This window comes from Manis javanica, chromosome 10 (assembly GCF_040802235.1).
Source record: "Manis javanica isolate MJ-LG chromosome 10, MJ_LKY, whole genome shotgun sequence".
Classification (NCBI taxonomy): domain Eukaryota; kingdom Metazoa; phylum Chordata; class Mammalia; order Pholidota; family Manidae; genus Manis; species Manis javanica.
The window spans coordinates 93,477,208-93,492,099 of record NC_133165.1 but is presented as its reverse complement, the minus strand read 5'-3'; the positions used below and the strand labels follow the sequence as shown (position 1 = coordinate 93,492,099).

The 14,892-nt window shown below is 38.8% G+C and overlaps 1 protein-coding gene across 5 annotated transcripts in view; it reads left to right on the top strand.

Annotated features, from left to right (window-relative positions):
• The window catches only part of EEA1 (early endosome antigen 1), a 138,271-nt gene that overhangs the window by 75,085 nt on the left and 48,294 nt on the right, over nucleotides 1–14,892 (top strand). The gene's annotated exons all lie outside the window — the stretch shown is intronic.

Below are 14,892 nucleotides of genomic sequence, written 5' to 3'. Positions count from 1 at the left end.
TTCCACACTGCTACTACCCTTAATCTAAGCCACCATCATTGCTCACCTGGGCTACTGTAGCCTTCTTAAAGTTTCCCTTCTTCTAGTACCTCCTTAATCTATTTTCCATGCAGAAGCCAGAGACAACTTTTTAAAACATGAAGGATATCACTTCATTCCTCTGCTTGATACCCACCAGTGGCTTTGCATAACACTTTGAATTGAAACCACACGTCTTACTTTGGCATGTCAGCATCTGCATGTAATAAGGCCCACACTATGTCTTCAAACTCCTCTCCTACCACTGTGAAGCTCTGTTGATCTCCTTTCAGTTCCTCAAGCACACCAACTTCTCAAGTGCTTTCCTGTCTTAGGTTCTTTCCCCATGTTTTTTTCTTAGCATGCTCTTGACTTAATTTCTTCATAAGGCTGGCTGTGGAAGACTGGAAATGAATCTTACTTAAAACTTTTGTCAATACTCCTAAAGAGTGTAGGCATGAACTGGGTTGGTTTTGCTCTCTGCTGTATGCGTTGCACCCATTTTGGTACTGACAAAATTAGATAGCTAGCTAGCTAGCAGTTGTCAACAAAGGACTTGAAAACCAAGGTACTTCAGATCTGTGTTCATGAGCACTTCTGAAATAGCCATAGATGTGCAGGTAATGTTACATAACTGAAATATTAGATGTCATCAGTTTAGTTTTTAAAACTAACACGTCATCTTGAATAGTGTAGTGGTTTATAAGTAGGGATTTAGGAGCCAGCTGCCTGAGTTCCCATTGTGTGGCCCACAGTAATCTCAGGCAAGTTATTCAACTTGTGCCTCAGTTGGCTCATCTATAAAATGAGGGTAATAATGAAACCTCTTCATAGGGTTATTATAAGAATTAAATTAGTTAATATTTGTGAGGCATCTAGAATAGGGCCTGGTACTATATAATAAATAATATATAATAAACATTATTAGGAGTATTATGAATAAAGAATTATACATAAAAGTTTGCAAAACTAAATTTGTTAAAGAATGTATATACATATACTCAAAATGTGACTTTAGGGTAGATCATTCTATTAATAATTCCAATGTGTATTATTTTTACTCTTAATTCAACCTCTTTTTTTTTTTTTTGAGAGGGCATCTCTCATATTTATTGATCAAATGGTTGTTAACAACAATAAAATTCTGTACAGGGGACTCAATGCACAATCATTAATCAACCCCAAGCCTAACTCTCAACAGTCTCCAATCTTCTGAAGCATAACGAACAAGTTCTTACATGGTGAGTAAGTTCTTACATGGTGAACAGTGCAAGGGCAGTCATATCACAGAAACTTTCGGTTTTGATCATGCATCGTGAACTATAAACAATCAAGTCAGATATGATTATCCATTTGATTTTTATACTTGATTTAAATAAAATGCTGAAGTGGTAGGTAGATGCAAGATAAAGATAGAAAGCATAATTTAGTGCTGTAAGAGGACAAGTGTAGATGATCAGGTCTGTGCCTATAGACTAAGTATTAATCCAAGCTAGACAAGGGCAACAAAATATCCACAGATGCAGATTTCTCTCAAAACAGGGGGTGTGAGGTTCTAAGCCTCACCTCTGTTGATCCCCAATTTCTCACCTGATGGCCCCCCTGTGACTGTGCCTGTCTTAGGTTCAACCTCTTTTCTTGAACATATTTACTCTAAAATGGTATAGGCATCATTGTTTAAGTGATTTGGGCCTGTTTTCACCCTTGGGCAGCTTTTATTTGAGACTCATTTCCTTATTAAAGATCAGAGATTTATCAGGTGTCATCAGTAATAATGAATGACAAAGTTATTTATAAGACATGTCTCTCTTTCTTACTCTTTTGGTAAGTCTTCACTTCAGAGCAATAGTTATCTTTAATTCTGTGATTTTTCAACTCTGTCTACAGATCAGAATCACTCGGGAATACTTAAAAAGTTACCTGTACCTAGGCCAAGACCTTGGATCCACCCTTCATCTGGCATAGGCCTGCCCATTGGTATATTTAAGCATTTCCCTGTGATTGTACAGTTTGGATGGAAAACAAAGAAATGCTTTTTAAAGTGTTGCTTTTCAGTGTGTGATTTCTGAATTTTCCTGAAATTAAATATCATCTGATTTCTTTTTATGAAAACATGGATATTTGGACTTCAGCTCAGATGTACTAAATCTAAACTTCTAAGGGAAAAGTCTGATTATCTGTGTATTAACAAAGCTATCAGGAGATTCTTATCCAGCAAGTTTAGGAAGTAGGCATGAATAGTGTTGCCTGTTTGGAAGAGATCAAACACTATCACATACTTTGAAGGCCTCGTTTACTTTCAGATATCACAGTTGGGTCTAATTCTTGCACTGAATAGGAGAAGGTTTGGGTAGTTGTTGTAGTGCTAATTTATTGCATTTTTTTTTCCTAAAAATTATTTGTTACAAAAAAGCAGGTAGAAGAACTTTGGCAGATGAAGCTGAGTGAAGGAAGCCATGCCTTGAGTATATACACAGGAGGGACATTTTATAATGATTAAAAAAAAACAACAATCCTCCTTCCCACCAAAAACCAGAGCTAGTTCATCAAGACTATATGACAGCCTTCAGTATGCATAACTGTAGTGTGTATGTCTTTTTTTTAATGATGTGTAAATAACATATAATAATACCCTATTAGTTTTAGGTGTATTTCATAATGATTCAGTATTTTTATTCATTACAAAATGAGCTCTGTGGATAAAATTATAATATTTCCAGAATATCTCACCTGGCTTTAGTACATCTGTATATCAATAGGCATTCAAAGATGGAGAGAAGTATGACTTTAGGACATTTGAGTCATTCCTCAGGGGTGGAGATAAGTTCATCTCCTTATCAGTGGGTAATTACCTGCACAACGGAGGGCATGTCTGAACCTGAGAGGTTAAGGGGAGAGGGCTGGCTTGCTCGCCAGTTTTGCTGCTGCTGGAGCAGGAGAGAGACATTGGCCAGACTGAAGTTTGTAAGCAAAAAACAGGTTTTAAATTTCATTTCTCCCTTTGACTGATTTTGGTTTTTAGAGGTATTTTGCCCCTGGATTTCATTTCCTCTCCTGGTACTAACAATCTCCATAGTAAGTCTAGTTACCATGTGTCACCATATAAAGTTATTAAAATATTATTAACTATATTCTCTATGCTGTGATTCATATCCCCATGACCAACTTGTTTTATAACTGAAGTTTGTAATTCTTAATCTCCTTCAACTATTTCACATACTCACTAATTGCCTTCCTCCTCTGGAAACTAACAGTTTGTTTTCTGTATCTATGAATTTGTTTTGTTGTGTTTGCTTGCTTGTTGTATTTAGATTCCACATATAAGTGAGATCATATGGTATTTGTCTTTCTCTGTCTGACTTTTTTCACTTAGAACTTTGGCAGATGAAGCTGAGTGAAGGAAGGACCTCCCTCTAAGTCCATCCAATTGTCCCAAATGGCAAGATTTCATTCTTTTTTATGGCTGAGTAATATTCCACATCTCCTTTATCTGTTCATCTGTCAGTGGATACCTAGGTTGCTTCCATATCTTCGCTATTGTAAATAATGCAGCAATGAACAAAGGGGTGCATAGATATCTTTGGAATTGGTGTTTTTGTTTTCTTTGAATAAATACCCGGAAGTTGACTTGCTGGATTGTATGGTAGTTCTATTTTTTAATTTTTTTAAGGAACCTCCATACTGTTTTCCGTAGTGGCTGTACCAATTTACACTCCCACTAACAGTGTATGAGAATTCTTTTCTCTCTATCCTCACCAATACTTGTTATTTTCTGTCTTTTTGATAATAGTCAATCAGACAGATGTAAGGTGGTTTCTCACTGTAGTTTTGATTTGTGTTTCCCTGATGATTAGTGATGTTGAGTATCTTCTCATGTGTCTCTTGGCCATCTTTCTTCTTTGGGAAATGTCTTTTTAAGTCCTCTACATATTTTTTAATTGGGTTTTTTATATTTTGATATTAAGTTGTATAAGTTCTTTAAATATTTTGGATATTAACAGCTAATTGTTTGTGGGATTTGCAGATCTCTCCTCACATTCAGTAGGTTGGCATTTCATTTTGTTGATGGTTCTTTTTGCTGTGAAAAATCTTTTCAGTTCAATGTAATCCCATTTGTTTGAGGTTTTGTCCTTGCCGTAAGACACTGTCCAAAAAAATACTGCTAAGACTGATGTCAAAGAGCTTACTGCCCTTGTTTGCTTCTAGGAGTTTTATCTTTTCAGGTCTTATATTCAAGTCTTTAATTAATTTTAAATTTATTTTTGTATATGGTATAAAACAATGATCTTATTATATATTATATATTATTAATATATATATATTTCAGTATATATGAAAGTCTAAAATATTTCATTCTTTTGCATGAAGCTGTCCAATTGTCCCAGGACCATCTATTGAAGAGACTGTATTTTCCCCATTGTATAGTATTGTCTCCTTTGTCATAGACTATGTTTGACAAAATTCATTGTCTTTGATAAAAACTTCAACAAAGTGGGTATAGAAGGAAGGTACCTTAATATAATAAAGGCCATATATGACAAGCACATATGTGGTCATATGTGGAAAGCACAGCTAATATACTCATCTGAGGAAAAGAAAGCTTTCTAAGATTAGGAACAAGATAAGGAATCCCACTCTTACCACTTTCATTCAACATAGTATTGGAAGTCCTAACTATAGCAATTAGGCAAGCAAAAGAAATACAAGGCAGTCAAATTGGAATGGAAGAAGTAAGACTGTTTCTATTTGCAGATGACATGATAGTATATGTAGAAAACCCTAAAGATTCTACCCAAAAACTATTAGAAATAATGAGTTTGTAAAGTCACAGGATGCAAAATTAACATCAGAAGTCAGTCGCATTTCTGTGTGCTAATAAGGAACCACTAGAAAGAGAAATTAAGAGAACAATCCCATTTACAATTGTATCAAAGAGAATAAAATATGAAGGAATAAATTTACCCAAGTAGGGGAAAGACCTGTACTCTGAAAACTAGAAAACATTGATGAAAGAAATTGAAGACCAAAACAAATAAATGGGAAGATAATCTGTGCTTATGGATTGAAAGAAGTAATAGTGTTAAAATGTCCATACTACTCAAGGTAATCTACAGATTCAGTACAGTCCCCATCAAAATAGCAATGGCATTTTTCAGAATTAGAGCAAAGAAGTCTAACATTTGTATGGAACCACAAAAGACCCCAAATAGCCAAAGCAAACTTGAGAAAGAGCATAACTGGAGGAATCATGTTCCCTGGTTATGAACTATACTACAAACCTGTAGTAATCAAACCAGTATGGTGCTGGCATGAAAACAGGCACAGAAATCAGTGGAATAGAATAGAGCACCCAGAACTTTACCCACATATATGTGATCAATTAACCTAATTCACTGCATTTTAAAAGGAATAAAAAGGAGAGAAATGTCAGATTGCTGGCTAAGGACAAGGATAAAATAAATGCATTGTCTTTAACTGTAGTGATTCCTGTTTTAATTAGATGGAAGCATGTCTACTTTAGACATTTATTTTGGTTTTCTTTATTAAGGATAGGACATATTCTGATAGCTCACAGTTTGTTTCATAGCATAAAAAAATAGTGGATGTCCACTTTTCTGATAGAATTTTATTTTTTCCTTGGAACTATGAATTTTTGTGGAGAAATACTTGACTGTAGAGCATATAAATGTTCATATGACACAAAGGCTATAGTTTGTTAATATTTTCAGATTTAACATGAATAGTTTTTATAGAAAGCAATTGTATAGAATTCTTGTTCTTAATTTTTAATTTTGCTGAGGCATATGCATTTGATTTGATGTGATATAAGGCTGGTATGTAGGAGTACTCTTAGTGTGTAAGCCTTACCTGATGTTTTGCACCCTTATCTCCATGCAACTCTTTTTGTGTTCTATATTTAGCATTGTGCAGTACTTCTGAAATTAATACAGACTTTTTCCTTTTATCATGGAAAAAAACAAAACAAAAGACTTCCCTCACTCCCCTAAGAGAAACCAGCTCTTATTTACTTCTGGTAGTATTAGGGAAGTTAGGGAGCTTTTCTGAGAAAGTAATGGTTCTTAGCTCCAGGGAAAATTTCTCCTTTCCTGGGTGGCAATTTTAAAGTTAATTAATAAGGATCACCTAATACTTAAAGAAAATTCTTTCCTGTATTTTATTTAGAAATTATGTGTCAGTTTGAGGACTTGGGAATGTTTTATGCTCTATTCAACACCTAAATGTAAGACGTCAGTTGTAGTAGCTTCACAACTATGGAAAAACAAGAGTCATTGTGAAATAAAAAAAAAAATACTTTGAAATTGATTGGATTATTATCTGAAGTGTATTAATTTTTTTTTTTTTTTTTGAGAGGGCATCTCTCATATTTATTGATCAAATGGTTGTTAACAACAATAAAATTCAGTATAGGGGGGTCAACGCTCAATGTACAATCATTAATCCATCTCAAGCCTAATTCTCGTCAGTCTCCAATCTTCTGAAGCATAACGAACAAGTTCTTACATGGTGAACGAATTCTTACAGAGTGAATAAATTCTTACATGGTGAACAGTACAAGGGCATTCATCACAGAAACTTTCGGTTTTGATCATGCAATATGACCTATAAACCATCAGGTCAAATATGAATATTCATTTGATTTTTGTACTTGATTTATATGTTGATCCCACATTTCTCCTATTATTATTATTATTTTTATTTTTAATAAAATGCTGAAGTGGTAGGTAGATGCAAGATAAAGGTAGAAAACATAGTTTAGTGCTGTAAGAAGGCAAATATAGATGATCAGATGATCAGGTGTGTGCCTATGGACTAAGTATTAATCCAGGCTAGACAAGGGCAGCAAGACATCCACGGATGCAGAAGATTTCTCTCAAAGCAGGGGGGGTGAGGTTCTGAGCCTCACCTCTGTTGATCCCCAAATTCTCACCTGATGGCCCCCCTGCGACTGTGCCTGTCTTAGGTTGTTCCTCCCTTGAGGAATCTTACCCGTCTCTGGCTAACCAGTCATCTTCCGGGGCCATACAGGGAAATGTAAAGTTGGTAAGTGAGAGAGAAGCCATATTGTTTGCAAAGGTTAGCTTTTTACTTCTTTGCAGATTTATGCCCTGTGGCTTCTATGCCCAGCACTTGTCTCGAGGTATCTTTACCACCTGGAGGAATTATGATACTCGGTAAATTCGATATGAGGCACGAATTCTATTTAAGGTTTGTAATTAGGAAGGAAGAAGAAAAGCTATAGATGTAGCATATGAAGGAAACTTGGGAGGATTGATTATTTCTTTGACATATCTTCTTGTATAGTACCTTAATTATGTATAGGTTTTAAACTACTAACTAATTTGCACACACATATTAACATAATAGGAATACGGTGACATAAACAAAGCAAATCTATAATTACCAGCCATCTCCAGTGAAGCCAAGAAAACCATTTAGGCACCCTAGGCATTTGTGAAAATTTATCTATGATATGATGGATATTGTCCAACTGTACTTGAACCATCAGACAAATTAAAGCAGCCCATTTCTGGGATCTGTTCACATCCCATATGTTCTTTTAACCATAGATAGTCTATAGTCATGAGATTTTGGGGTGCTACAACTTGCACCCCTCCCAACTCCTGGTTGAGTTCCAACAGTACAGATCCAGTCAAATTCGTTGTCTCACTGTATGCACATGCCAGCCTAGACATCTCCCTCCTCCTTCTTATGGCAAGTCCAGGAGACGGTGGGCTGGATGCAGCCACAACCGCAGCATCGTCCGGATCCCTGTGGAGGCTTTTTGATGATCATCCCCCGGCACGAGTCCTCCAGAGAGTGCTGATGCCGGAAGCTCCTCCTCATATCGTATCTTAGTTCATTTTCTGGGTATCCAAGCTAGGCCTTGATCTTCTGCGTAGAAACAAACAGACCCTTTGCCCACACTTTGACATGCCCTCTATACCACTGTGCAGAACTCATTGGAGGTCAGCACACAGTAACTGCTTTTTTTTTTTTTTTTAATTAAGAGAAAGGAATATTATCAGAAAAGAGTACCTCCATAGCTGATCATCTGACACCCTTTAAGTGATCAACATTAAGGATATTTAAAGCATGCGTTGATCTTTGATTTACCAATAGTTTTATCCTGTTAAGGAGTAATCCCCCTTTTCTTTCTTTCTTTCTTTTTTTTTTTAAATTTTTAATCTACACTTACCTGAAGAATACTATGTTTACTATGCTCTCCCCTATATCAGGTCCCCCCTAACAACCACATTACGGTTACTGTCCATCAGCTTAGCAAAATGTGGTAGAGTCACTACTTGTCCTCTCTGTGTTGTGCAGCCCACCCTCCCCTTTCTCCCTCCCCCCCATGCATGCTAATCTTAATACCCCCCTTCTTCTTCCCCCCCCTTATCCCACCCTGCCCACCCATCCTCCCCAGTTCCTTTCCCTTTGGTACCTGTTAGTCCATTTTTGGGTTCTGTAATTCTGCTGCTGTTTTGTTCCTTCAGTTTTTCCTTTGTTCCTATACTCCTCAGATGAGTGAAATCATTTGGTATTTCTCTTTCTCCACTTGGCTTATTTCACTGAGCATAATACTCTCCAGCTCCATCCATGTTGCTGCAAATGGTTGGATTTTTCCACTTCTTATGGCTGAGTAGTATTCCATTGTGTATATGTACCACATCTTCTTTATCCATTCATCTACAGATGGACATTTAGGTTGCTTCCAATTCTTGGCTATTGTAAATAGTGCTGCGATAAACATAGGAGTGCATCTGTCTTTCTCAAACTTGATTGCTGCGTTCTTAGGGTAAATTCCTAGGAGTGGAATTCCTGGGTCAAATGGTAGGTCTGTTTTGAGCATTTTGATGCACCTCCATACTGCTTTCCACAGTGGTTGAACTAATTTACATTCCCACCAGCAGTGTAGGAGGGTTCCCCTTTCTCCACAGCCTCGCCAACATTTGTTGTTGTTTGTCTTTTGGATGGCAGCTATCCTTACTGGTGTGAGGTGATACCTCATTGTAGTTTTAATTTGCATTTCTCTGATAATTAGCGATGTGGAGCATCTTTTCATGTGTCTCTTGGCCATCTGTATTTCTTTTTTGGAGAACTGTCTGTTCAGTTCCTCTGCCCATTTTTTAATTGGGTTATTTGTTTTTTGTTTGTTGAGGCGTGTGAGCTCTTTATATATTCTGGACGTCAAGCCTTTATCAGATCTGTCATTTTCAAATATATTCTCCCATACTGTAGGGTTCCTTTTTGTTCTATTGATGGTGTCTTTCGCTGTACAGAAGCTTTTCAGCTTAATGTAGTCCCACTTGCTCATTTTTGCTGTTGTTTTCCTTGCCCGGGGAGATATGTTCAAGAAGAGATCACTCATGTTTATATCTAAGAGGTTTTTGCCTATGTTTTTTTCCAAGAGTTTAATGGTTTCATGACTTACATTCAGGTCTTTGATCCATTTTGAGTTTACCTTTGTATATGGGGTTAGACAATGGTCCAGTTTCATTCTCCTACATGTAGCTGTCCAGTTTTGCCAGCACCATCTGTTGAAGAGACTGTCATTTTGCCATTGTATGTCCATGGCTCCTTTATCAAATATTAATTGACCATATATGTTTGGGTTAATTTCTGGGGTCTCTAATCTGTTCCACTGGTCTGTGGCTCTGTTCTTGTGCCAGTACCAAATTGTCTTGATTACTATGGCTTTGTAGTAGAGCTTGAAGTTGGGGAGTGAGATCCCCCCTACTTTATTCTTCTTTTTCAGGATTGCTTTGGCTATTCGGGGTCTTTGGTGTTTCCATATGAATTTTTGAATTATTTGTTCCAATTCATTGAAGAATGTTGCTGGTAATTTGAGAGGGATTGCATCAAATTTGTATATTGCTTTTGGCAGGATGGCCATTTTGACGATATTAATTCTTCCTAGCCATGAGCATGGGATGAGTTTCCATTTATTAGTGTCCCCTTTAATTTCTCTTAAGAGTGACTTGTAGTTTTCAGAGTATAAGTCTTTCACTTCCTTGGTTAGGTTTATTCCTAGGTATTTTATTCTTTTTGATGCAATGGTGAATGGAATTGTTTTCCTGATTTCTCTTTCTATTGATTCGTTGTTAGTGTATAGGAAAGCTACAGATTTCTGTGTGTTAATTTTGTATCCTGCAACTTTGCTGTATTCCGATATCAGTTCTAGTAGTTTTGGAGTGGAGTCTTTAGGGTTTTTTATGTACAGTATCATATCATCTGCAAATAGTGACAGTTTAACTTCTTCTTTACCAATCTGGATTCCTTGTATTTCTTTGTTTTGTCTGATTGCCGTGGCTAGGACCTCCAGTACTATGTTAAATAACAGTGGGGAGAGTGGGCATCCCTGTCTGGTTCCCGATCTCAGTGGAAATGCTTTCAGCTTCTCGCTGTTCAGTATAATGCTGGCTGTGGGTTTATCATATATGGCCTTTATTATGTTGAGGTACTTGCCCTCTATTCCCATTTTGCTGAGAGTTTTTATCATGAATGGATGTTGAATTTTGTCAAATGCTTTTTCAGCATCTATGGAGATGATCATGTGGTTTTTGTCTTTCTTTTTGTTGATGTGGTGGATGATGTTGATGGATTTTCGAATGTTGTACCATCCTTGCATCCCTGGGATGAACCCCACTTGGTCATGGTGTATGATCCTTTTGATATACTGTTGAATTCTGTTTGCTAATATTTTATTAAGTATTTTTGCATCTACATTCATCAGGGATATTGGTCTGTAATTTTCTTTTTTGGTGGGGTCTTTTCCTGGTTTTGGTATTAGGGTGATGTTGGCTTCATAGAATGAGTTTGGGAGTATTCCCTCTTCTTCTATTTTGTGGAACACTTTAAGGAGAATGGGTATTATGTCTTCTCTGTGTGTCTGATAAAATTCCGAGGTAAATCCGTCCGGCCCCGGGGTTTTGTTCTTGGGTAGTTTTTTGATTACTGTTTCAATTTCTTTGCTTGTAATTGGTTTGTTTAACTTTTGTGTTTCTTCCTTGGTCAGTCTTGGGAGGTTGTATTTTTCTAGGAAGTTGTCCATTTCTTCTAGGTTTTCCAGCTTGTTGGCATATAGGTTTTCATAGTAGTCTTTAATAATTCTTTGTATTTCTGTGGAGTCTGTCGTGATTTTTCCATTCTCATTTCTGATTATGTTGATTTGTGTTGACTCTCTTTTTCTCTTAATAAGTTGGGCTAGAGGCTTATCTATTTTGTTTATTTTCTCAAAGAACCAGCTCTTGGTTTCGTTGATTTTTGCTATTGTTTTATTCTTCTCAATTTTGTTTATTTCTTCTCTGATCTTTATTATGTCCCTCCTTCTGCTGACTTTAGGCCTCATTTGTTCTTCTTTTTCCAGTTTTAATAGTTGTGATGTTAGACTATTCATTTGGGATTGTTCTTCCTTCTTCAAGTGTGCCTGGATTGCTATATACTTTCCTCTTAAGACTGCTTTCGCTGCATCCCACAGAAGTTGGGGCTTAGTGTTGTTGTTGTCATTTGTTTCTATATATTCCTTGATCTCTATTTTGATTTGTTCATTGATCCATTGATTATTTAGTAGCATGTTGTTAAGCCTCCATGTGTTTGTGAGCCTTTTTGTTTTCTTTGTAGAATTTATTTCTACTTTCATACCTTTGTGGTCTGAAAAATTGGTTGGTAGAATTTCAGTATTGTGGAATTTACTGAGGCTCTTTTTATGAGCTAGTATGTGGTCTATTCTGGAGAATGTTCCATGTGCACTTGAGAAGAATGTATATCCTGTTGCTTTTGGATGTAAAGTTCTATAGATGTCTATTAGGTCCATCTGTTCTAGTGTGTTGTTCAGTGCCTGTGTGTCTTTACTTATTTTCTGCCCGGTGGATCTATCCTTTGGGGTGAGTGGTGTGTTGAAGTCTCCTACAATGAATGCATTGCAGTCTATTTCCCTCTTTAGTTCTGTTAGTATTTGCTTCACATATGCTGGTGCTCCTGTATTGGGTGCATATATATTTAGAATGGTTATATCTTCTTGTTGGACTAAGCCCTTTATCATTATGTAGTGGCCTTCTTTATCTCTTGTTACTTTCTTTGTTTTGAAGTCTATTTTGTCTGATATTAGTACTGCAACCCCTGCTTTCTTCTCACTGTTGTTTGCCTGAAATATGTTTTTCCATCCCTTGACTTTTAGTCTATGCGTATCTTTGGGTTTAAGGTGAGTTTCTTGTAAGCAGCATATAGATGGGTCTTGCTTTTTTATCCATTCTATTACTGTATGTCTTTTGATTGGTGCATTAAGTCCATTTACATTTAGGGTGACTATTGAAAGATATGTACTTATTGCCATTGCAGGCTTTAGATTCGTGGTTACCAAAGGTTCAAGGTTAGCTTCTTTAGTATCTTACTGCCTAACTTAGCTCGCTTATTGAGCTGTTATATACACTGTCTGGAGAGTCTTTTCTTCTCTCCCTTCTTATTCCTCCTCCTCCATTCTTCATATGTTGTGTGTTTTGTTCTGTGCTCTTTTTAGGGGTGCTCCCATCTAGAGCAGTCCCTGTAGGATGCCCTGTAGAGGTGGTTTGTGGGAAGCAAATTCCCTCAGCTTTTGCTTGTCTGGGAATTGTTTGATCCCACCATCATATTTAAATGATAGTCGTGCTGGATACAGTATCCTTGGTTCAAGGCCCTTCTGTTTCATTGCATTAAGTATATCATGCCATTCTCTTCTGGCCTGTAGGGTTTCTGTTGAGAAGTCTGATGTTAGCCTGATTGGTTTTCCTTTATAGGTGACCTTTTTCTCTCTAGCTGCCTTTAAAACTCTTTCCTTGTCCTTGATCCTTGCCATTTTAATTATTATGTGTCTTGGTGTTGTCCTCCTTGGATCCTTTCTGTTGGGGGTTCTGTATAATTCCATGGTCTGTTCAATTATTTCCTCCCCCAGTTTGGGGAAGTTTTCAGCAATTATTTCTTCAAAGACACTTTCTATCCCTTTTCCTCTTTCTTCCTCTTCTGGTATCCCTATAATACGAATGTTTTTCCTTTTGTATTGGTCACATATTTCTCTTAGTGTTGTTTCATTCCTGGAGATCCTTTTATCTCTCTCTATGTCAGCTTCTATACGTTCCTGTTCTCTGGCTTCTATTCCTTCAATGGCCTCTTGCATCTTATCCATTCTGCTTATAAATCCTTCCAGGGATTGTTTCACTTCTGTGATCTCTTTCCTGACATCAGTGATCTCCTTCCGGACTTCATCCCACTGCTCTTGCATTTTTCTCTGCATCTCATCCCATTGCTCTTGCATTTTTTTCTGCATCTCTGTCAGCATGTTCATGATTTTTATTTTGAATTCTTTTTCAGGAAGACTAGTTAGGTCTGTCTCCTTCTCAGGTGTTGTCTCTGTGATCTTTGTCTGCCTGTAGTTTTGCCTTTTCATGGTGATAGAGATAGTTTGCAGAGCTGGTACAAGTGACCGCTGGAAGAGCTTCCCTTCTTGTTGATTTGTAGCCTTTTCCTGGGAGAATAGCGACCTCTAGTGGCTTGTGCTGGGCAGCTGTGCGCAGACAGGGCTTCTGCTTCCTGCCCAGTTGCTTTGGGGTTTATCTCCGCTGTTGCTGTGGGCTTGGCCTGGCTGGGGCTGTTCCTCCAAAGTGGTGGAGCCCCGTTGGAGGGGGAGCAGCCAGGAGACTATTTATCTCCGTAAGGGGCCTCTGTGCTCCCTGCTGCCCAGGGGGTTAGAGTGCCCAGAGATCCCCAGATTCCCTGCTTCTGGTCTAAGTGACCTGTCCTGCCCCTTTAAGATTTCCAAAAAGCACTCTCCAAACCAAAACAACAGCAGCAACAATGAGAGGGAACAGAAACAAAGAGAAAAAAAAAAGGAAAAAAAAGGAAAAAACAAGCGATTTTTTTTTTTTTTTTTTTTTTTGTCCTCAGGTGCCGGTCCCAGGCACCCGCTCACTGGTCCTGCTGCCCTGTCTCCCTAGCACCAGGGTCCCTGTCCTTTCAAGGCTTCCAAAAAGCACCCACCCACCGGTCCCGCAGGGAAGGAACGCTCAATATTCTTTGTCCTCAGGCACTGGTCCCACGCACCCGCTCACCAGTCCCGCCGCCCTGCCTCCCTAGCACCGGGGTCCCTGTCCCTTCAAGGCTTCCAAAAAGCACTCGGCAAAAAGAGAGAAAAAAAAGGGGAAAAACGCGCGATTTCTTCCGTCCTCAGGTGCTGGTCTCAGGCACCCACCCACCGGTCCCACAGGGAAAAATGCGGGATATTCTTTGTCCTCAGGTGCCGGTCCCAGGCACCCGCTCACCAGTCCCGCCGCCCTGCCTCCCTAGCACCGGGGTCCCTGTCCCTTTTAGGCTTCCAAAAAGCACTCGCAGAAAAGAGAAAAAAAAAAGGGGAAAAACGCGGATTTCCTCTGTCCTCAAGTGCCGGTCTCAGGCACCCGCCCACCGGTCCCGCAGGGAAAAACGGGGGATATTCTTTGTCCTCAGGCGCCGGTCCCAGCCACCCGCTCACCAGTCCCGCCACCGTGCCTCCCTAGCACTGGGGTCCCCGTCCCTTCAAGGCTTCCAAAAAGCGCTCGCCAAAAAGAGAAAAAAAAAAAAAAGGGGAAAAACGCGCGACCTCCTCCGTCCTCAGGCACCGGTCTCAGGCACCCGCCCCCAGGTCTCGCAGGGAGAAACGCGGGATATTCTTTGTCCTCCGGTGCCGTTCCCAGGCACCTCTTCACCGGTCCCGCCACCCTGCCTTCCCAGCAACGGGGGCCCGTCCCTCTAAGGCTTCCAAAAAGCGCTCGCCAAAAAAAAAAAAAAAAAAAAAAACCGCTCCGGTTTCTCTCCACCCGCCGGGAGCCGGGGGGAGGGGCGCTC